The following is a 25,351-nucleotide window of genomic DNA, read 5'->3' as shown; positions in this document are numbered from 1 at the left end:
CAAGAAAAACTGTTTACATTTATATAGCGCTTTTCTTACTGCTCAAAGAATCATGTTACAGAGTGCATTCAGAAAGTACTCAGACCCCCTCACTTTTTTAACATTTTGTATGTTGCAACCTTACACTGAAATTATTTAAATTAAAAGTTTTCCTTTGTCAAGCAACTTCAGTATCTCTGAATGTCAAAATTATTAAAAGTAAAAACTAAAATATGAGATAGACAGAAATATACAGACCCTTTGGAAGGACACTAGAAATTTGGTTGAAGTGCATCCCATTCCAGAGGTTATTGTTTAGATGTTTCTACACATTGTTTGGAATCCATCTGTAGTAAATCAAATTGATTTGACATGAATAGTAAAGGCACATGCCTGTTTATATGTGGTTTCACTGTTGACATTATCAGAATAAAAACTAAGCCATGAGGTTGAAAAAATTTCCAATATAGTGTAGAGACAGGATTGTGTCAAGGCACATTAACGAAAATTCTCAAGAACTCTTTAAATGGAAGACGTTTGGGAGCAGCATGACTCTGCTCAGTTTGGCCAGGTTGAAACTGGGGAAGAATGGCCTTGATACGAGACATGAAAAAGAATCTGATGATCAGTTTTTGAAAATCTGTGTGGAAATGGGAGAGATTTTCTAAAAGACAACCATCTTTGAAGCACTCCACCAATCTGGGCTTTATGGCAGAGTGGCCAGACAGAATCCTCTCCTCAGTAAAAGGCACATGAAAGCCTTCTTAGAATTTGCAAAAGGGCACCTGAAGGACCCTCAGACTGTGAGAAACAATATTTTTTGATCTGATGAAACCACCCTGTGTGGCTTCAATTTTTAGCATCATGTCTGAAGGAAACCAAACATGACTTAACACCGTCTTCCTGTAGGGTTGTTTTTAGAGACAAGGACTAGGAGACTATTCTAGGTCGAGGGAAAATCTAATGGAGCAAATAACAGGGATAACGTTAATGAAAACCTGGCCAGAGAGCACTGGACATGGGACTGTGCTGAAGGTTTATCTTCCAACAGGATGATGACCCTAAGCACAAAGCAAAGACAACACAGTAGTGGCTTATTGACAACTCTGTGAATGTCCTTGGGTGGCCATCAACCTGGACTTGAACTCAGTCCAGATACTTGAAAATACCTGTCCACAACCTGACAGAGCTTAAGAGGATGTGCAGAGAAAAATGTCAAAAATCCACAAATCCAGTTGTACGAAGGTTTGATGTCATAACCAAGAAGATGACTGTAATTGCTGCCGGTGATGCTTTAATCAAATATTGAGTGAAGTGTCTTGTGTCAAAATTATTAATCATTTTTTTTTATTTTTAACAAATTTGCCAAAATTTGTGAAATGCTGTTTTCGCTTTGTCATTCTGGGATATTGAGTGTTTCTTGATGAGTAGAAAACATACATTTAAATGACTTTAGCACAAGGCTGAGCACAGAAAAAGAAAAAGTGAACAGATCTTAACACATTCTGAATGCATTGTATATTTTGCAGTTGCATCCCATTGGAACCATTTTTCTTTATTAATTATACTTGAACAGGCACTGCATGATCTTTTTAATTAATGAGATAATTTTGAGTTTAGCATCAAATGTAGTAATAATAATGCAATATCTCTGCAACAGCTCCTTGAGCAAAGCCTGTTAGGAGAGGAACCATTCTGTTTGATTTAAATACTACATATCATGTGTAAGGACCAACAATGGTATTCTTTTAAAGGCCAGAAAAATAACTTTTCTCAACAGTAAAAAATGGATATTAGATCTTGGATTTTTTGAAATAATTAAAATGTGCCCGGAAAATCAAGTCTCTTTAATGTTCAAAGATATATTCATACCTTTTAAATAAGCAACAAGATACTTGTGTGTTCCATTTTGGCACAGTGGTTAGGGCTATTGACTAGCACCTCAAGGCACCTGAATTGGAGTTCTGGTTCAATGACTTTCTTTGTGGAATTGGTATGTTCTCCTAATGCATGCATGGGTTTCTTTTCACATTCCATAGTTTCACACATTGTTCAACTAATGAATCTAAACTGATATATCTGAAGTGGGTTTGGATATATATCTAAGTTGGCCTTGCAATGAATTCTGCTCAGCAGTCTCACACTCCTGTGCTTGAAATAACAGGTTCAAATAATGGGTGACAACTAAATAAAAAATAATTAAACAACTTTAAACCAGATTTCATTTTTTTATGTTAATTAGCAAACATGAAGAGTGGCTCTGTGACCCGGGTATATATAGTCTGAAAAAAATCTAAATAATTCATTTATTCAAAATATATATAAAATATAAAAATCATTTAAAATAGTTTGCCTGCATGTTTAAAGGTAATAAGCCTTAGTTTTTTTGTCCTTGATATCTGCTGCTTTTGAAGAGCATGTGGATACTTCCTATTCATAACTTCAGCTGTTATTAGACTATTGGGAATATTATTCACATATATATTGGAAGGGAACAAAAGGCAGCACCAATATGAAGGGCAATTAGGGTTAAGGTATTAACAATTCCAGAGCAGCTTGGCATCTGTCTTTGCAGCAAAGACTGGATTGTCATCACCCATCCATTTCATCTTTTTGTTTTCTTTATTTCACCTTATACAATTTCTTGTATTAGGAATTTGTTAGTTTTCACATACCCCTTGGGATCAGAGCTCAGGGTCAGCCATTGTACAGCGCCCCTGGAGCAATTGAAGGTCAAGGGCCTTGCTCAAGGGCCCAGCAGAGTAGGATCTCTTTTGGTAGTGATGGGGATTCGAACCAGCAACCTTCGGAATACCACCACAGATCCTTAGCCTCATAGACACCTCTCTGCGCCTTGAGCAGGATTACACTGAGATTCAAATTCTTAGGTAGTAGGCAAGCAAAATTTTACCAGAGTCAAAATCAAGATATACCCAGCTTAATCACTGCCTGCAACAGTTATTACTAATGTATGGACAAGTGTCCCTTTAAGACATTTTGTGGTAGTATAAATTGCACATAATGTGTCAGTATATATTGCACAATACATATAGGCTTTAATTTCCATCATTTCACGGTCTTTCTATTTGCATATAGTGATTCTTCTTGCTTTATATATTTAATTTTGCTATATTTTCTATAATTTCCATAATAAATTATATCTGTCCAGTTAAAAGCTATGTTTTCTGAGGTAAAATTGTTAATCATGACAAGCTTATTCAGTATATCATATAAATTATATTTATATAGTGTCACACACGTGAGCATGGGAGGCAGCTAAAGGGCTTGAGCGAAGGCAGTTCTGAGGCATGCCGGGGTGTGGCAGAGTGCACTGACTCTTTTTCTCCCTTTCCTGTAGACCATTCCCGGGAGATTCCATCTGGCTCTCTTGATGTCACTTCCGAGACCGAGCCAATGGAACTAGACCTTACCAGCTCCAGCCCCTCTGACGTCACGTCCGGGCTCGATCCAATGAATGAAGAACACGTGCCCGATCCTTATGACCTCACTTCCTGAATTTCCCTTTAAAAGCCTGCCCCTTTTCCCTTTTCCCTCAGTCTTGTTCTGGACTCAGTTGTATGCACTTCAGTGCTGTTTTTCTGATAAAAATGACTTTTGCAGCCAGGATACCATATTATACGGGTGGCTGCCCCAAACCTTTATCTGTTCATGTCTCGTTTTTGTGACAATGGGTACTGAAAGTGTAATGCAGAAATAAATACCAAGGCGGATTTACCTTACCTCAAAAGTTTATGATTTTATTTAAACATTATTGAGTGCATTTGCCACTGCATGCAATTTTCCTGCATCAGTTTGACACTGCATGTTTTTATTGACACGGTTTTGCACCATATATACCGTGGCAATGTATATGTAGAAGTGGGAGTTCAGGATGTAGTGTATAGATGGGTGCAGAATTGGCTAAAACATGTGAAGCAGAGGGTTATGGTGCAAGGTATCTTATCAATTTTTCTTAGTGCCTTACCACAGTGATGGAAATAATAATATCCTCTTATCAATCAACAAAACCTGCAAAACAATAGTTTTGCAAAATTATTTGTTTTCACTGCAAAACTCTCTACTTCAATCAAAACAAGAAATACCTGCTGCAAAACTGCATAATCCACTCAAACAGTAACACATATCATTACAACAATAACACGTCCAAGCATTCACTGGATATCCATAAGCAAAACACTAATCACACATCTCACTGAGGCAGAACAAACACCATGCTAAGTTTTCTAGAACAATTCTTGTTTCAAGCATTTATTGTAATCCACAATAAACATTTCTGATTAAATACATGCTGTGAGACCCTGACAACCCCCCCAACTAAGCTGATGATTTGGTGGATGGCTCTTGACAACTCAACTTATTCGATGTTTGGGAATCTCCTTATGCCTCTGCCGGCTCAAGTTCTTTTGAGCTATTGTTTGGCAGGCAGCCAAGAGTGGTGTTGGACCTTTTTCAGGAAAAATAAGTGGGTTTGCACTGACACTCATCCGGCAAAATTTGTTGATCACTTTGCTCCAAGAACATATTTATAGATTGTCATCCATTGCTGTGGACCATCAGCAATGCACACAGGAGACCCAGAAATGTAATTATGATAAAAAGAGCAAACTTCATGAATTCAAAAAGGGCAATAGGGTTCTAGTTTTGATCCTGTCTGACCCACATAAGTTTCTGGTGAAATGGCTGTGTCCTGTAAACTATCAAAGTTAGTATTCCCAGCCGCCACATACCCGTGCAAATCCTACATGTTAATCTTTTGAAGTAGTGGCACAACCCTAAGGAGGTGTAGGCCATGACCATGGCAGTCTCTCAGACTTAGGTTGCTATTGGTGATGATTTGACAGACACTCAGAAGACTGAGTTACTGTCCCTGATCGGAAGGAACTCTGATGTCTTTTAATCTGTACCTGGCCAGACTGAAATTGCTGAACACAAGATTGTAACTGAACTTTTGTTTAGGTACATCTGCTCCCATATCGTATTTTGGAAGCAACGAGGACTGTGATACGCAAGGAGGTGAAGAAGATGCTTGATTTGGGTGTGATTTGTGAAAGTAAAAGGAACTGGTGCAGTACAATTGTTCTGGTTCCAAAACGGCTAGCTTTGTTGGCCTTGTATAAATTTTTCACACTTAAGATTTTCAAATTTGATGCTTACATGATGCCACATATTGATGACTTACTGGAGAGGCTTAGGCAAGCCTCATATACTTCCTTCCAATATCTCACAAAGACTGCATTTGCAACCCTGGATGGGCTTTTCAAATTCACCAGATTCCTATGTTATCTCCATGGTGCACCATTGACTTTTCAGCAAATGATGGATCAAATTCTGTGATCATATTCTGCGTATGCTGGAGTGTATCTTAATGATGAAGTCATTTTTAGTAATGATTGGCAGTGCTTGACAGTTTGAAGCCGACTTTGTTGACAGCTAACTCTAAGAAGTGTAAACTGGTGATGTCAGAGACACATTATTATTAGTACTCTATATGTAAAGGGTTAATTAAACTTCAGTCGGACAAGGTTGGTTAGGTGCGTGCATGTCCATGTCAGGAAATGCAGAATCAGGTTTGTGCTTTCCTTGGACTTGCTGGTTATTACTGAAGGTCCTTTCCTAATTTTGCACATAGAGCTGCTCCTCTCACTGACCCGACGAAGGGCAAAATGTACTGCAGCATTGTCTGGACTGATGGAGTTCATTCTACATACTGATGAGTGTTTTTGGTTTAGGGCTGTAGTTTCTCAAAGTGTTGATGGGGAGGAACATCACATCATGTTTTTGAGCAGGAAATTGCTTCCCAGGGAGCATAATAATTCAACCATTGAGAAAGAATGTTTGCTATCAAGTGGGCGATGAAGGCGCTCCACTAATACTTGTGGAGTAGATGATTTATCCTGGTGACTGATCATGACCCACTCCAGGTGCTCTACAGGTGGAAGGATAAAAATTCCTGGCTCATTAGATGGTTTATGATCTTGCTGCCGTTTTATTTTGATGTTCACATATCATCCCGGTTGGGCACACATCAAGGCTGATGTCCTCTCAAGTCTGGCCAAGCCCAGCTTAGACTGTTGCTTCTTTTACTATTGTGTGAACAAAGCAGGTGGTGTGAGGAATGTGAGACTTTTGAGAACATAACAACACCCGAACTGTGCTGTGTGCCGATACTCAGTTAAAGCAGGCAAAGACTGGTTGTCTTCTGCTGGTGCAACTGCAAATTTGCAGGCTTACCATGTAATGTGTCTGTCACCCACTGGTTGATGTGAAGAACATTTGTGTGTTGTGCTCACTTTCTGTCTTCACTCAAAGAAAGGTTATTTGTTCTTTTAAACAGAAGAAGGGAGCTTGTGCAAGGTGACGTCAATTGCAATATGTGCTAGATGTGTTTGTTTGTGCTGAAGTGACAGTTCCCATTTGGATAAATGCTTTCACCATGCAAACCGCCAGGGAAAAAGGGGGGGCGGATTGGCAAACATTTACTCGAGCATATTAAAATGTAAAGATGTCAGTTTTGGTAAGTTCAAGTCCTTTGAGTATCTCGCCGTTGTTATCCATGGAGATTCTCAAGTTCTAGTATTATCCGTGTATAGACCTCCTAAATATAACGCGTCGTTTTTTGAGGAATTCTCTGACTTAATGTCAATTTTAATTACTAACTATGACACACTCCTAATAGTTGGCGACTTTAATTTTCATATAGATAATCAGTGTGATCTAAAAGTAAAAGAATTTATGAACCTCCTGGATTCTTTTGATTTGAGACAACTCATAAATCAGCCTACACATAAAGTAGGTCATACGTTAGACTTAGTGATTACTAAAGGACTGAAAGTTGATATAAAACAGATCATTGATATTGGTGTATCAGACCATTTTCTTCTACTTTTTAATATAGAAATAATGATAAAAAACACTCATGAGAAGCATATTGTTAAAAAACGCTTCTTTGATTCGGCAGCAGCTTTAAAACTTACAAACATTTTAAGCAATCAGTCCGTTTATAGTGCCAGCTATAATAGCGAGGATAATGTAAATAGTAAGGTGGAAAGATTTAATACTAAAGTGAGAGCATTGTTATACCATGGAAGACCCAAAGAGTGTCTGATTTAAAGAGAACATGCCGTAGAACTGAGCGTCAATGGAGGAAGAGTAAACTTACTATCCACCACGAAATATTAAAAGTCAAAATAACAGAATACAATAACACTGTCCGTCTTGAGAGACGCTGCTATTTCTCCAAGATTATAAATAACAATGCTAGTAATCCCAGAGTCTTATTTTCAACAATTGATCGCCTACTAAACCCAGGTAGCTCAAAGGAATGCCTCCTAAGTGCTTCCAGTGAAACCTGTGAGGCTGTGCTGTATTTTCAATCAAAAATTAATGATATTAGAAATAACATAGTATATCTCCCCAACACTAAGGATCCTCCTAAACCCCAGCATCCTGTTATAAACAAATTAAACTCTTTCACTAGGATAGATTTACCTGATTTAAAGAAAATAATCTCTCAATTAAAACCCTCCACCTCGCCCTTGACCCGATACCAACAAGGTTTTTCAAAGAAGTATCAGGCGTGCTAATTGATAATGTTCTGGACATAGTAAATTCGTCACTAGATACTGGGGTCTTCCCAGACTGTCTTAAGACTGCTGTAGTTAAACCCCTACTTAAGAAACATAATCTTGACCCTCAGCTCTTGAAAATTTTAGACCCATCTCTAACCTGCCTTTCTTAAGTAAAGTTCTGGAGAAGGCAGTCATTATGCAGTTAAATGACCACCTAAATAAACATGCTATTCTTGATAAATTTCAGTCGGGTTTTAGAACAAATCACAGCACAGAAACTGCACTTGTTAAAGTAGTAAATGACTTGCGGGTAAATGCAGACAGAGGCCATTTATCTGTTCTCATCCTCTTAGATCTGAGTGCTGCATTTGACACCATTGATCACAACATTCTTAGAAATCGCCTTAGTCAATGGGTGGGCCTCTCTGGCAGTCTTAAATTGGTTTGAATCCTACCTGACAGGGAGAAAATTTTTGTTAGTTGTGGGAATTACAACTCAAGACACATGATATCCATATGGTGTTCCACAAGGCTCTATCCTGGGTCCGCTGTTATTCTCAATCTACATGCTTCCGTTAGGTCAGATTATCTCAGGGCACAACGTGAGCTACCACAGCTATGCTGATGACACACAGCTGTACTTATCAGTAGCACCTGATGACCCCGATTCTATTGATTCACTAACACAATGTCTGACTTGTATCTCAGAATGGATGAATAGTAATTTTCTCAAGTTAAATAAAGAGAAAACTGAAATTTTAGTGATCAGCAATAATGGATACAATGAGGCTATTAGAAATAAACTGGATACATTAGGATTAAAAGTCAAGACGGAGGTAAAAAGCTTAGGGGTGATTGTTGACTGTAATCTGAATTTTAAATCACATATTAATCAGATCATTAGGACAGCATTTTTTCACTTAAGAAACATAAGTAAAGTTAGACCTCTTATATCACTGAAAGATGCTGAGAAATTAGTTCACGCGTTTGTTTTCAGTCGACTAGATTACTGTAACGCACTCCTCTCAGGACTACCCAAAAAAGATATAAATCGTTTGCAACTAGTGCAGAATGCAGCTGCTAGAATCCTAACTAGGAAAAGAAAATCCGAACACATTTCTCCAGTTTTAATGTCACTACACTGGTTACCTGTGTCATTCAGGATTGACTTTAAAATTCTGCTTATGGTTTATAAAGCCTTAAATAATCTCGCCCCATCTTATATATCGGAATGTCTGACACCTTATATTCCAAATCGTAACCTCAGATCCTCAAATGAGTGTCTCCTTAGAATTCCAAGAACAAAACTTAAAAGAAGTGGTGAGGCGGCCTTCTGCTGCTATGCACCTAAAATCTGGAATAGCCTGCCAATAGGAATTCGCCAGGCTGATACAGTAGAGCACTTTAAAACACTGCTGAAAACACATTACTTTAACATGGCCTTTTATAACTTCATTTTAATCGTAATTTAACTTAATCCTGATACTCTATATGTTCAATTCCTCAAAATAACTATTCATGGTGGCTCTAAAATCGGTACTGACCCCTACTCTCTTTTCTGTTTCTTTTTCCGTTTTTTTTCCTGCGCCACCACCACCTACTCAAAGCTTCATGATGCTCCAACAATGATGGACGGATTAAAAGGCAGAAGTCTACGTGACCATCATCATCATCAAGCCCTTCCGTGAGAACCCTAAATCCAAAGAGGACTGTTTCATTTATGTTAGGTAGAATGCCCAGAGGGGACTGGGCGGTCTCATGGTCTGGAATCCCTACAGATTTTATTTTTTCTCCAGCCGTCTGGAGTTTTTTGTTTTTCTGTCCCCCCTGGCCATTGAACCTTACTCTTATTCGATGTTAATGTTGATTTATTTTGTTTTATAAGTGTATCTTTCATTTTTCTATTCTTTAATATGTAAAGCACTTTGAGCTACTGTTTGTATGAAAATGTGCTATATAAATAAATGTTGTTGTTTCACCATATTCTTGTCCTGACAACAATAAAGCAGCTTTTTTCAGAAACCTGGACTCAGCTTGTGCTAGTCTGTGACTTACACACTGCTGGTAAAAAAAAAAATGTTAAAAAGAGAAGGCCCATATTAACTAAAACAAAATATTACTATATTGGACATTATACAGGTACAGTCAAACTCAAATACAATCCTAATCATGATCAAAAACAGGCATAATTGGATACATGATGCAGTTAGGGTACAATCTGGGGAAAAAAGATTTGCCCTTTCTTTGAGAATTGGAATCAAAATTATCTACTCTGCCTGAAATATCCTTTCCTTGATATTGAGCCACATGTTTTCAACAATCTCCTATAAACTATTTTCCTTGGCAATACAACCTGGGAAATACTTCTGGGCATGCCTGATTTAGCTCTGGCAGTCAGATGCTGTTATTGTTCTACAAGCCTCGGTCATAACATCCAACAACAGAATTCTGTTGTAGGACAGAAGTAAGAAGTAATAAATCTTTCAACTCCAGGCAAAAATAAACTCCTCAACAAGATTGAGGAATGGCAGATATTGAGGAAGGAATTCAATGAACATGCGTGGATGAGGCCTAAGCCACTCCATCACTGCAGACAAGTGATGAAATGGGACATTGTTCCACGTGATTACATTATGTGGACCATTGGCACCAGCATCCTGTCATCCTGTCTTCAGCAACTAGTAGACTTCTGTAAAGCTCATCAAGGAAAGAACAGATTTTAACAGAATTATATGGACCATCTGTTGGTATGTATGCTACAGGACCATTGTCTTATATGGCTGAACAAAGAGTAATGTGTGAACTTCTTTGCCCTGATACCTGTACTATTGCTCAGTGGCCTGTTACATTACATTACAATTTCTGGTCTTAGCCAGATTGAAAACAGATTAATTTTGTATGATACAACATTTGACTCCAGTTCCATGATCCTCTGTAATAACAATAGACAGGGCAAAGTGAAAAGCAAGGGAGAACCAATAAAATGGTGCACCAAACTTCTATATGGACATGCAGTGAATGTGTAGCAATGTCAAATTACCTGCTCCTTTACCCACTCATTGTTCCCATCAAAGGGCACTCTGTAGATTTGTTTCATGCTGATGTTATGGTGTTTCATGACCCAGTCAATGGTGGATATACTGAGAGTATCAATGTTATTGAAAGATGTATGGTTTGAAGTTATGGTCATGTGAATTTCCCTTAAATGTATGCCATTGTTTCTCAGCACCAACTAAACAAACTCTGCCTCTTGTACAAAAATAAAGATGTTGCCTCATCCACCAACAACTGAACTCCTTTCAATTCTGTAAAGGCAGCATATTTCCACAGAGATCTCTTATTGTGTATATACACATATGTCATGCTCAATTACTCTATAGATTGTAGAGATAGTGTAATAATACATGTGCAGTACATGTATGTTTAGGTGCATTTATGGATTCTCTCTCCAGAACGTACAAATAATTGATGCTACACATGAGAGGTGAAAAATGAGAAGTGTTAGACAGAGAGGAACATGCACAAAAAAGATGGTATTGCAAAACAAAAATGGGTTTTTATTTACAGGTACATGGAAAACTGTATCAGAAGGGCTTTCTTATGCAGTCCTTACTACAACTGACACATAAAATACAAAGAAGCAATGTCCCCAAAACAATGGTAAAACTATACAATATTTATAGTGTGTATGGCTCATCTCCCAGTGAAAACAAAACAAAAACAATAAATGTATATATACAAAGGTTTGCCAGTCTTCCTAAATAAAAAACAGTCAGGAAGATACAACACAAAAAACAAAGTCCTTCCAATAATATGATCCACAAAAATATTTATAAAGAGAAAAATCAATGTATATTCAAAAAGACAAAAAGTGCACCACAAACCCAGTTTATGTAAATACCTCCACCAAAGTTATGCTATCAATAGAAGATGTTTATTACTTTATATACCAAAAGAAAATATATACAAAATAAGACACAAACCACTATGCTTAATGTATTTTTAAATAGTGCTACACCAAGCACTATTCATCACTCTGACTCAAAAGATGACCCCTGCAGACAGGAAGTTCCTCCATTCCTAGAGCACAACATCACCCTATATCCAATCATGATTGTCACGTTTTTTCTTTTGGTATTGCCCAGGTAGGCATATTGCTACAGTAAGTGCTATTTTTTAATATATATGTATGTATATATATATATATATATATATATATATATATATATAGTCACGCACGCGCGAGTATGTCTGCCGACGCCATCTTTTGTTGTCATGCACTTGAGAATAATTTTTTTATGTACATAGACCTGTTTGATGCAATATCGTGGATCATAATTCAGTATACGGGGCCGGAAACCACAAACCTTTATGCTGTCTCTTGATTTCTCTTTTACAGTGGAGTAGTCGGCAGGATATTCAGTCCGAAATTATGTCAGAAGGACAGGACCTGAACACTGTGCTGTAAGGGATGAATGCGCAGATCCAGTCCCTTCAGCAAGCGCAAGCCGCGACCAACCGGGAGTTGGAGGAGACGAAGGCCAGGTTGGCCGCTGCACAGAGGGTAAGACCCGATCCACCTCGCCCAACGCCTCCGCCTCTTGTGCCTTTATCAGACGCGGACGACGTTGAGTCGTATTTGGGCATTTTTGAAAGGACGGCGACCCGGAACCAGTGGCAGTGGTCCGAGTGGGCGTCCATCCTGGCACCCTACCTGATGGGACCCATGCAGCAGGCTTATTACGACCTCCCCAAGGAGGAGGCCGCGGACTACGACCTCCTAAAACAGGAGATCCTGGCACGCTACGGCATCACGCTGAGCCAGCAGGCGAGTGAGTGGAGGAATTGGCAGTTCGACCCAGACAAGCTGGCCCAAGCGCAGGCCTTTGACTTCTGGGGCAAAATGGGGCGCTGGTTATGGCCCGAGGGTCCCCAAGCCCGGAAGGTGGTGGAACAGGGGGCCTGTGAGGGCCTGTTAAACGCTATCCCCAGTTCTCTCGCCCAGCAGGGCCGGCGGTATCCTTACAAGGACATGCAGGGTCTCCTGGAAGTCCTCGAGCGTCAGCTCGCGGTCCTCCGAGCCGGAGGGTCGGAAGGGCAGGCTCGCGGGAACCGACAGGGACGTGCCGCCACCCCCGAGCCCACTCGACGCGCTGCGGAAGCGCTGCAGAAACCCAAAGAAAAGCCGGCCTCCCCGCGCTGTTACAAGTGTGGTGAGACCGGCCACCTGCTACCTACCTGTCCGCTGAACACAGAGCCGATGGACTGCACTTGGGCTACAACAGAAAGGTACTGTGCCCCGTTGCATACCTTGGCAAGTCCTAATACGGGAGTGGTGTTACTAAATGGGCACTCGGTGGTGGCTTTGTTTGACTCCGGCAGCAACGTAACCATTGTCGCTCTCCGTTATGTTTTACCGCGACAGTGGCTAAACCAACATCTGCAAGTCACTTGTGTACATGGGGAGACCAGGTCTTATCGTTCCGCAAATTGCTACATCGCCTGGAAGGGGGAGTTGACTCGCTTGGCGGTCACTGTCTTACCTGAACCCCCCATCCGGTGATCTTGGGACAGGACTGGTCACACAAAAACTGCGGTAAAGTGCACACCGCTCCCGGGGCCCTCGTTGGGTCTGGTCATGAAGGGGCAAGGCGCCCTTCCTGTGGTCCCCACGCCGTGCTCTCGGCAGAGCCTAATGGACACACAGGGGGACGCTTCTCCGGCAATTGACCCTGACCAGGAAGTATCTGCCGGGGAGGGCACGAGCCAGGGTACTCTTCCTGTCACCAGCTTGCAAGACCCTTTAAATAGTCTGGATCACCAGTTTCGATCCACGCCTGCGTCATTCAAAAGAGAACAGTGGAATGATGATTCCCTGCGGTTTGCCAGGAATGCTATTGTTGTCACAGGCTGACGATTCCATACCACGCGAGCCCTTTTTTGTGCTGGAAAATTATCTGTTATATCGAGTTGCGACCCACGAGGGCGAGGTGCGGAAGTTGCTGCTAGTTCTGCGTACCTTCCGGCGGGAGATATGTGAACTAGCTCATGCTCACCTCTTAGGGGCTGAGAAGACCTTGGAGAGGATAAAGCTCCGGTTTTACTGGCCCGGGATTAATGAGGAGGTCCGGCGTTTCTGCCAATCCTGTCCGGTGTGTCAGATTCGCCAGTTTCCTAGGAGGGACCGCGCTCCTCTCGTTCCCATCCCGCTGATCGATGTTCCCTTTGACAGAATAGGGGTGGATTTAGTAGGACCCCTGGAACCCTCGAATCGTGACCATAAATATATACTGGTCAAGGTGGATTACGCAACCCGATACCCAGAGGCGGTTCCTCTGCGCTCCGCTAACACTAAAAACATCGCACGGGAATTAGTCAACCTATTTTCTAGAGTGGGTATACCCAGAGAAGTCCTCACGGACCAGGGTACACCCTTCACCTCGGATACGTTCAGGGAGGTTGCCAGATTACTCCGTATTAAGCACCTAAAAACGTCTTGTCTATCACCCGCAAACAGACAGGTTGGTAGAACGTTTCAACCAGACTCTTAAACAGATGCTACGCAAGGTAGTCAACGTGGACGGTACAAACTGGGACCAACTCCTGCCACTCGTGCTTTTTGCATACCGGGAAGTGCCCCAGGCCTCTACGGGTTTCTCCCCTTTTGAGTTGTTATATGGACGACAACCCCGAGGACTTTTGGATATATTAAAAGAAGGTTGGGAGGCCGAGGCCCTTCCCTCCACCAATATATTGGAGTATGTGGCACAACTGCGCGACAGGCTCATTAAAATCAGGCCACTCCTAAAAGACCACGTGACTCGTGCGCAGGCAGCGCAAGCCCGGTGTTGCAATCGTAACTCGGTCCTCCGGGAGTTCCGCCGGGAGGATCGAGTGATGGTACTTGTTCCTACCTCCCATTCCAAACTACTGGTTTACTGGCAAGGATCCTACAAGGTTAAGAAAAGAAATGGACTCCTCGACTATTTGGTTAAACAAACCAATCGTCGGCCGAGCGAGAGGATCTACCATGTAAATTTATTAAAACCTTGGAAAGACAGGGAGGAGTCTTCCGACACTCGTAGATCCCTCTCCCTATTCACATGCACGTCTGCCCTTAATCTCGGTGACGAGCTGACACCCCTACAGCGGCAGGATTTAACCCACGCGATCCTGGCCGTCCCCGAAGTAGTGAGCGAGTCACCAGGCCAGACTTCGCTGATTGAGCACGACATAGTCACGCCACCCGGAGTAATCGTCGAGGAGAGGCTCTATAGACTCCCGGAGGCAAAATGCGCTGAAGTGGAACTTGAGGTTCAACGGATGTTGGACATGGATATTGTTGAAGAGAGCCATAGTCCCTGGTCCAGTCCTATTGTCCTCATTTCTAAGCCTGACGGCTCCTGGAGATTCTGTAACGACTTCAGACATCTAAACCAGGTCTCCAAATTAGATGCCTACCCGATGCTCCGGATAGATGACCTTCTTGAGCGCCTGGGTACGGCTCGATACTTGACTACCCTTGATATGACAAAAGGGTATTGGCAAATTCCCTTAATGGCATCCGCAAAGGAGAAAACCGCCTTCAGTACCCCTAGTGGACATTGGCAATACAAGGTCCTCCCATTTGGACTGCACGGGGCCCCAGCGACCTTTCAACGTTTGGTGGATAGAGTGCTAAAGCCCCACCAGTCCTATAGTGCCGCCTACCTGGATGACGTAGTCATCTATTCCGGCACCTGGAAGGAACATTTATTGCAGGTCTCCTCTGTCCTCGCGACACTAGCAAAAGCCGGCCTCCGCATAAACCCCCGTAAGTGCTTCTTTGGTCTAAACGAGGCCAAGTATTTAGGCTACCTAGTGGGACAAGGACAGGTGAAGCCACAATGTTCCAAAATTAAAGACATCCTGGAATGGCCCCGTTCGAATACCAAGAGACAGGTGCAGGCTTTCTTGGGGCTAACGGGGTACTACTGCCGGTTCGTACCCCGTTTCTCTGAAAGGACAGCACCCTTGACCGATCTAACAAAAAAAGGAGCTCATTTATGCGTGGTATGGAACGACAAGGCGGAACATGCATTCAGTGACTTCAAAAAAGCCCTAACATTGGCACCAGTATTAAGAACGCCTAATTTTGTTCTTCCTTTTATTCTCCAGACCGATGCTTCGGACACAGGCCTGGGCGCCGTGTTGAGCCAAAGCGTTGATGGTGTCGAGCACCCCATGATGTACCTGAGCCGGAAACTGTTGGACCGGGAGACCAGGTACGCATCAGTGGAGAGGGAAGCCTTGGCCATTAGGTGGGCAGTGACGCATCTCCGTTACTACCTGTTGGGTCGCGAATTCACTCTGGTGACTGATCACGCTGCTCTTCAGTGGATGTCCCTGCACAAGGAGTCGAATCTCCAAGTCACTAGGTGGTTTCTGGATTTGCAGCCATACAAGTTCGCCATCACTTATCATCGTGGCAACCTTCAGGCCAATGCCGATGCCCTCTCTCGTATTCACGACCTCTCGGTTATGTCTGCCCGACCTAATGGTTCTGGGCTTGGGGTTGATGTTTCGTGTCACACGCGAGTAGTGGACCGCGAACGGACCTTAATACGTTCGGGAAGACATTCGCCAGCAGGGAGTGGCGGGTACTAACCTTTCTCCTTTTGTTTCTTACAGAAGAAAAGACGCACCGCCGCCATGAGCCTCCCTCCTACAGCTTCCCGCAGTACGCTACTTCCGCCCTTCCTCTGTCCACTACTCATGACGTCATCAATCCCATCTTCCACCACGGCTCCTTCCCAGCATTCCTCCACTTCTGGCCCCTCCTCCATAAAATGTCCGCCGACGCCATCTTTTGTTGTCATGCATTCGAGAATAATTTTTTCATGTACATAGACCTGTTTGATACAATATTGTGGATCATAATTCAGTATACGGGGCCGGAAACCCCAAACCTTTATGCTGTCTCTTGATTTCTCTTTTACAATATATATATATATATATATATATATATATATATATATATATATACTCTAAATGATTTCGATAGGAATATAAGTAACAAGCTACTTGAGTTTGCAGATGATACCAACCTGGGGGATTGGCAGATAATCTAGAATTGGTTGAATTATTACAGACGGACTTGGACAGAATACAGACTTGAGCAGATTTGTGGGAGATGATATTTAATGAAAGTAAATAGGACTGCAGAGTATAAATTGTGAGAAAAGAGAGCTGAGCCTTTTCAGTTTAAGTGAAAAGATATTAAGAGGTGACATAATTTAAGTGTTTAAAATTATGAAGGGAATAAGTAAAGTGGAGTGAGAATGTAACTTTAAATGAGTTAAACAAGAACATAGTGAGGTAAATTTTGCACAAACATTAGAAAGTTTTTCTCCACAAAGATAACCATAAATATATTGAATAAGTTACCAAGTAGTGTGGTAAACAGTAGGACTATAGGGACCTTTAAAACTTGACTTTAAGTTATTTTGGAGGAATTAAGTGGATAGGACTGACAAGCTTTGTTGGGCTGAATGACTTGTTCTTGTCTGCAGTATTAATATTTCTAATGTTATTCACTTCCTTTGTCATTCAGAATATCAGAATTCAGAATGTCATTCACTTCATTTTCTTTAAATTTAATCAGTTGAAATAAAATGAATGATCTAAAATGGTGAAAAGGTAAGTGATAATCTGTCAGAGGTTTAAATTTAAAGTTTAGATTCACAAAAATTGATCAAAAAGAAAATATCAGATTATAAATGGGCCTTCTTCAGGGAATAACTAATAAGTTACAACCTACAGACATTCTGCAGCAGTTAACATAAATTAAGCCTTGAAGGCTGAAGCAAACAATTTGCACAGGTGTCCCAATTTTTGTTGATTACTTAAAAACTGTCTGTCTTAAAGCAGAGTTGGAGCAGACTGTGTTACTCTGAAATACTACTTGGACAATATTCCATTGACAATGGTAAGAAAACTGCAATTAACAAATTAAATGAGACAGAACTTTATTAACCTTAGAAGTATAGGCCTTTAATTTAGAGAAATTACAAAACAAATCCAAGCATCAGTGAGTATGATGTCCTACACAATCCAAATACAATTGGAAACTGGAAGAAACTCTGATAGGAAAAGATCTGGCAGACCCAAAGTTGCAATCCAATCCGAAGACATATTTATGAGGGTCACCAGCTTGCATGATATGTGCCTCACAGCACAAGAGCTTCAAGAACAGCTTCAAGGCTCAGTTTCTATTGTGAAGACTTTTGTAGTTATTTTCCATACTTTTGTTCAGGTAGAGGCAATATGATTTGACAGTTTGGATAAATGTTATTTTTTTTTATAAAGTACTGATTTAATACTTGCATTTACAAACTTGCTTAATTCAGGGTTAGGGTGTGTAGATACAATATTACCAGGTAGTTACAATATTGATCTAAAAAAGTGTCACATTCAGACTATCAGTATTTGTTTTTCATATACTTTAGTCAAGAGTTCTAATTTATGGCTTTTGGGATAGCTCTTGACTAAAAAATATACCAGAACTGTCTTAGTGCTGCAGTGAGGGTGAAACTTAGTTTAAAAAGATTCAAGCATAGTTGTTCATGAAGTGCTGAGTTAGCTGAGTATAAGCTTGTAAGGTTTTGAACAGAAAACTACGATTCATAATTGGACAGGACTGTGGCAGACTATTGAAACGTTTTTCTTTACTGTGTCATTGTTATGGTTTGCTTGAAGAGCAAAAATGAGCCGCATTATTAAAATATTAAACTTTGAATATTCTATGATGTACAAATTTTGCTTGGATAACCTGAATATTTACGACAGCAGATGTCATCCATTTGGTATTTATTTCAGCCTAGCCGTATGTTCCTATAGTTTATGAATAATGTGCATTGCATTTTTCTTGGCTTTGGCTTCCTTAAACTGTCTTGTCACATTTCTGCGAACAGCAGACATACAGTTTTGATGTCTACATACCTCTTGCATATTAATTATGAAACTGCTTTGTCTTTTTTTAATGAAGAACAGATATACCTCTAACATATTTAAATTATGAATTTATGTGATTCATTCCACTGATCTAAATTTAATTCTGCCTCAGTTACTTAGGAGAAAAAGTCTCATCTGTAATTTAAAATTTCCTACAGCACATTTTAAAATTAAATTAAGCTTTGTTCCTGTTCTACTTATTAATATTATACAGCAAATATACTGTATAAATATTTTACTGTTTGCTTAGTAGATTAATAGGGTTTGAGGAATGGGATCCAACTATACCAGTCCAATAGGGTACACACACACTTACTCTTATGGAGCTAATGCAGAATTGCTTGGTGTGAACTTTGTTCACCTTCTCAATGAATTCCCCTAGTTTTCAAAATCCACTTTTTCCACAGCAGAAACCAAGCATGGTGTGGAACACTACATTTCTACTTCTGATCCACCAGTCCACGCTCACAGCAGTCCGCTGGCTTGACGAGCTGGCTATTGCGAAGACTGAATTTGCCAACATGGAACGACTAGGAATCGTGCACTGATGAAACAGTTCATGGGTGTCGCCCCTCCATATGGTGCCCAAAACAAGTGGAGGCTTCTGACCATGAGGGGAGTAGTCAGTTCCAATGTATATGGTTGGTAGTCAGCCACCACATTGTTCTTACCCTCGACATGCTGGACATCTGTTGTGAACTCTTGATATGTAAGCATGGGTCAGTGACTTTGAACATCATGAGAACAAGTGGTTTGTGGTTGACAAATGCAGTGAAAGGCCTTCAAGCAAGAAGCGGAAATGTTAAATGGCCAGGTAGAAACTCAGTAGTTCAGGCCGACTGTGCTATACTTGCATTCATTGGATTGTAAATGTCTGCTGAAAAACACCAATTGCTGTCATGCATTATCAGCCCACTGTTCAAATACCTCCCCTACTGCATGGTCCAAAGTGTCAGTTGTAAGAGCGAGTGGAAAATTGGGCAGCAGGGGTGTGAGCATGGTGGCTTCAGCTAAAGCACATTTGGTGTAGATGTCTCATCCAGGTCTTAGGACCATGTGACAGGGGACTTTGTGGATTGGCCCAGCTGTGCCTAATATAAAAATTTCATAATGAGTTCCGCCCGAGGAATGAAGCGGTGGTGGAAATTGACGATACTCAAGAATATGCGTACGGTGCGGGGTTGTGGAAAATCGGTAATAGCAGAGGCTTTGGAAGGCAAATGAATCCCTCTTTTGAAATGCAATGTCCCAGGAAGTCTATGACAAGCACACCAAACATGAAATTAACGGGATTGATAATCAATCCATGCCAGCTCAGACGCTCAAACAAGGCTTGGAGATGAGTGAGGTGCTCCACTTTGGAAGAGCTGGCAACCAAGATGCTGTCTAGGTAGACAAAAAGGAAGTTAAAATCGTTTAGGACCAAGTCCATCAACCTCTGGAATGTTTTTGCAGTGTTTTTAAGCCGAATGGTGTTTGTAGGAATTCAAACACTTTGAAGGGGGTGATAACAGCCAATTTGGGGATGTCCACCAGGTGCACAGGTACATGGTGGTAGCTACAGACCAGGTCCACCTTTGAAAAGTTTACTTTCATGGAGAGCCGTCCCGAGAAATCCTGTATGTGTGGGAATGGGTAGCAGTCTGGGACAGTGTGACCGTTTAAGCAGCAGTAATCCCCACATGGTCAGAAATCTCTACCTGCTTTGGGCACCATATGGAGAGGCGACGGCCATGGACTGTTTGATCAGCACACGATTCGTTCCATGTCGACAAATTCAGCCTTCACAACAGCCAGCTTGTCGGGGGCCAGCTGACAGTTGGGGGCCAGCTGACAGGCGTGGGCATGGACTGGTGGATCAGAAGTAGAAATGTAGTGTTCCACACCATGCTTGGTTTCTGCTGTGGAAAAAGTGGATTTTGAAAACTGGGGGAATTCATTGAGAAGGCAAGTGAAGTTTCAGGTCACACCAATCTTATTGTACAGGGCGAAGGTAGTGATACTGCTAAGTGTGCAGGGAAGGGTGGCAAAGTCCTTTGCATCTATGAGGCGATGGTTCATAACATCAACCAGCAACCCATTTGCACAAAAGAAGTCCTCACCCAGCAGCAGCCTGGCCACCTTGGCCAAGATAAATGTCCAACTGAAATGTCTTCCACTGAAAGATAAGGTGGTATGCTGTGTTACATAGGTGAGGATCCTAGTGCCATTAGTAGCCTCCAGAACAGGCCCTTCTCTCCCGGGAAGCACACTCACTTGTGCATCAGTATCACATAGTATCACACAGAAAACGCAGGCCAGACTAGGCATCAGTTATGTAGTGCAGGTGGTCTGCAGGGTCTGATGAAATAGTGTTGACTGAGCCGGGTGGACTAAACTTACAAGGAGGGCAGCATTTCTTCGTGTTCTTGCCAAATCGGGAATGGTAAAAACACAGGTCAGTTGTTGGAATCGTGGCAGGAGGAGAAAGAGCAGTGCAAGACGTAAGCTTGTTAATGGGAATGTTGGCCATCTTCGCTAACTCTCGGTAGTCAATGTCAGACACATTGGCCAATGCAGTGCGAGCTTGTTTTGGCATCTTTTGGATGAATAACCAGAAATGTGGGGTCTTACCTGCAGGGCTCAAGCAATGCCTCCAGCTACAAAAGTTTCTGTAGCTCAGCATTTGTTAGCAAGGCCACTTTGGTTTTATGTAGAGTTAGTGCATCTCTTAGTGGTTGTTCATTTCTTTGCCCTCACTTCTCCATCTCCAGAGTGAAGTTCCTTCTAGTCAGCACATCTCGTACGAGTGTCTCAATCTTCAGCCTATGTGTGACTTGCTGTTTCTCAAGTTCTGCAGTATTTGGTGGACTGTGCTTGAAGTGTCTCACCACCTTTTGGCATTTTGAAAGTGCACTGTCAAATGCACTATTCTGCAGAGACACCATGACAGAACATTGAATGCTTTGCACAATGCATGTCAAGTGTCTGAAAGGCAGCTCTCTCACTGCTGAAATTATATTTAGCGCACTATCTGTGGTGAATGTGCTTTACTCTCAATGTTCCACTGCTTTGCTACATTCATACAATCTTTGTGTGCATGTTTCAGCATAATGTCTTTCTAATGTTTTCATGACTGTTAAGGCATGTGAATGTGGTTTCCACTGTTCATCAATATAATGTTCTGTAACCCTGAGGTAGCTATGATTTTCAAGTGATGTCCAGTAGTCACCAGTAAGTGTGACTGTCTCAGTGAACTCCAACTTCTTACCTAGTTTTGCCCGCTCTGTTTCATACAGCCTTCTGTATCCTAGTTATTACTACTAGCCAACCCGCGGCATACCATATGCCGCATAATCAGGCCAGTTTTTTAATAATTTTTAAGCACAGGGAGAAAATTAACATTTGAAAAATCGGTAATGTAATAAATCAGCAAGAAAAGCAACATTGTAACAATGCATGGAACGAACCAACACACAATCGTCCGTGCGGCGCTCAGGCGCGGAGGGTGGAACGGGAGGAGAGGAGAAGGATGTCCACTGCGCTCCCTCCGTCATGCTAGTCTGCTGATTTCTCGTCCAGTATACACTGCCTGCTCATGTGCCCACCTCCAACTCGTCATTGTCTTGTCGTCTTTGTACAGTCCAGATGCACCTGTGACTCAAGTAGATTTTTCATTGCTCTGTGCGGTTTTGGCTGCCTTTCTATATGTAATCCACCAAGACACCCCACCACGGTGGTAGCGAGGTGGGAGGGGGGTGTGTACAAAGTGCAGGAGCATCTAAGAAGACGCATGTTTGTCGTGGATGCAAATTTCTGTATGTAGCGTGTAAAACAGTTTGCTATGCTGCACACGGTCGTGCGTCGTAACCGAAAACTCTTTTTTAAAGACTGCTCACTTCATTGTGTTTTAACCTCAGTTGTAAAGGAATGTTTTAAGGATCCCATGGGATACCCCTCGCAAACAGTTTTACACGCCGCATATGGCGATTCACCTCCGCAAGAAACATGCCTTTATGAACAGTCAACGTTGGTCGGAGCTGCATGTGACCTCTACGACAAACGAATATAAATGACGTCAGTTTTTCTGTGTCGTCGCGTCCGAGTTGGTGGGCGTGGCTTGTTGAGTTGTCGTCGTATCCAATGGTCTTTGAGTTGGTGGGCGTGGCTCCTTCCTGCATGCTCCATAGGTGTTTCACTTGTTGGCGGCTTAGTGAATCCACGCCTATTCTGGCATGCTTTCCATGGTTGTCTTGCCTTAGTGAATTATATATATAGATGGCTCTCAAGGGCAACTCATAAGTTGGGTCATTGGACACAATCCAAATTATGTTGTGCAGACCTTCGTCTTCCATGATGTAAATCATTTTGCATCCTGTGACTATCCATTCAGCAATTGCTACCATTAAATTGATAGAAGTTAACGCATCCATTGGGTTCCACCAAACACTATCGAGTATAGTCTGTCGCATATTATTTGGGTTAATGCTGTTAGTCTGAAATGTATGCCTGGCTTGTACTCCTGCGATAACTAAACTTAGTTTGACAGTAACTACACACAAACTTAGTTTTATGGGGTGACTTCTAAGACAAATAACTTGAAGGCTAGAGTGGCACATATCCAATTTTCGGGTTGAACTACGGGAAATTTGTAGCATCAAAAACAACCTGAATTAACAGCACTAATCTTTTTTTTAACGAGGTTAAAGTAACATTGCATTAGCATGTTATTAACACATTATCTTTGACAGCCCTAGTAAATAGCAATGTGTTTTTCTCTTAATGTTTAAAGCTGATTGACTAAATTATTCACAAGTTTCATTACCATCAATGTATCTATAAATTTCCCCTTTGCAAGGAAAAGAAATATGAAAGAACTGAAATTTACAGGGTGACAGTGCATGTGAAAAACTTATCCTTTAGCCAAAATGGTCAGGCAAGACAATGAACTAGGAAAACTAAGTTTTTTTTTTTAAAATTAGTTACTAACGAGAAACTCTATACAATTCAGCCAATAGATTTAATATGAAAGAAAATTATGTGCATGGTTCTGTGAAATACAGCATCATATTATTGGTATAGATCAATCATTTTTGATATTTTTCTTCCTTTATAATTCCCTTTAACTCTGTCTGTTTCCAGAAATAATAGCCAGGGGTTTGTTAGCAATAGCAAAAAAGCATTTGTAATAATGAACAGCACTGTCTTGTTCTTCATGCTAGTATCAAATATTCAGATACTATACGTATTTATTTGAATAGAGGCTTCTTCTTCATCTTTTCCCATTTCTATGTGGGGTTGATGTTCTTGATCACCTTTCTCCACACAGCTCTTTCCTTCACCTCCTCCTCAGTCAAATCTTTTTTCCTTCTTTTAATTTATCTGTCCACCTCTACTTCGTCCTCTCTCGCCTTCTCATCCCTTGTACTTCCGTTCCCATCACTCTTTTGCCTACATATTCATTGTCTCTCTTCATCACATGTCCATACCACTTCAGCCTAATTTCCTGTGCTTCCTTGGATATATCACACAATTTTGTTGTACCGCTAACTGTCTCATTTATTATTCTGCCCTTTTTTGTAACTCCATACATCCACCTTTGTACAAGAATCTAAAGCCTATGGGGTACATACTAGCATTTTTCAAAGCTGATAGGATTGATGTCATCATTAAGGTTTTTCCCTTCCTGACATTAACCCTTTTTATTTATCCAGGCTAGGGACTGGAACCATGTTAGGCTGGGTTGTCCCCCTGCTGGCTAAATTGTTTATATTAATATAAGCTGCTTAGATAAAATATATTCTATATACAGTATGTATGTGTTGCATCTGAGCACAAATCTGTTCAGCATAGTAGCCAAATATCCTCATTTAACACCATCAGTATTTTAGTAGTTTGGTTTTGAATTGCAGCAATTTTTTTCTTTTGTTTTCAATATATATGATTTGAGAATTGTTATTTTATTTTGTTTCTGCCAAAATAGAACAGGCAGGTTTTGTAAAATGAACAGTATATGGAAAGCAAAAATGTGGGTCTAAAAACGTGCAAAAAGTCAAAAACTGGGGGCTCAACACAAAAGAAATCTTCATTTAGTTTCAGAATAACATTAACAATAATGCAGATTTGTTGTTTTAGAAATCCAGAATCTTGGACAAGTAAACTAGCACATCACTATCTTATATAGCTGCAGCCGACATCATTGCTAAAAACAATAGTTCAGAAAATAGTGTAGCCCTTTACCCAAAATGGGAAAATATAACAAATAAATAAAATAATGTATACTCACAAGATCACAAATATTATTGATCACTAAAATTAATGTAAAATTTGACATCAAATAACTGAGTAAATATTTTGTAACAATTTGGGTATCCATTGCCATGACACAGTGGTTGGTTGTTAGGAGGCATGGCCCTAGAAGTCATTTCATGCGCACATATTTTTTCTCTAAGAAAAACATATAGCAAAAAAACAACACTACAACATCACCAAACCCCATCACCTATTTTTGCAAAGACAGGAGGATTGGAGAGAGGTGCAAGACAAACAGATAAGGATAAAAAAAGAAATTCAAAAACTAGAGTTACAAATTCAAGGTTAGATAGTCCTTTACCTGCCAAGATATAGTTTACTACAGATCAAAATGTGACCTGGATAACCTGTCACAGAATGTTCCAGAAAAACTACAAAATAAATATTTACAGTAATTGTGACACAGTTGGGGCAGCTCCACTGGGAGACCAGTATCTGCTTTGCAGCAATGATGCCTAAAGAGAAGAGTCTACATTTAAAATAACAAGAGATAGAGCAGA

The 25,351-nt window shown here is 41.0% G+C and overlaps 1 protein-coding gene across 3 annotated transcripts in view; it reads right to left on the bottom strand.

The window, feature by feature from the left end:
* The window catches only part of sntg2 (syntrophin, gamma 2), a 732,424-nt gene that overhangs the window by 300,299 nt on the left and 406,774 nt on the right, over positions 1-25,351 (bottom strand). The gene's annotated exons all lie outside the window — the stretch shown is intronic.

Source organism: Polypterus senegalus, chromosome 3 (assembly GCF_016835505.1).
Source record: "Polypterus senegalus isolate Bchr_013 chromosome 3, ASM1683550v1, whole genome shotgun sequence".
NCBI lineage: Eukaryota > Metazoa > Chordata > Cladistia > Polypteriformes > Polypteridae > Polypterus > Polypterus senegalus.
Note: the sequence above shows the minus strand (reverse complement) of the source record. Positions and strands in the feature narration are given on the sequence as shown.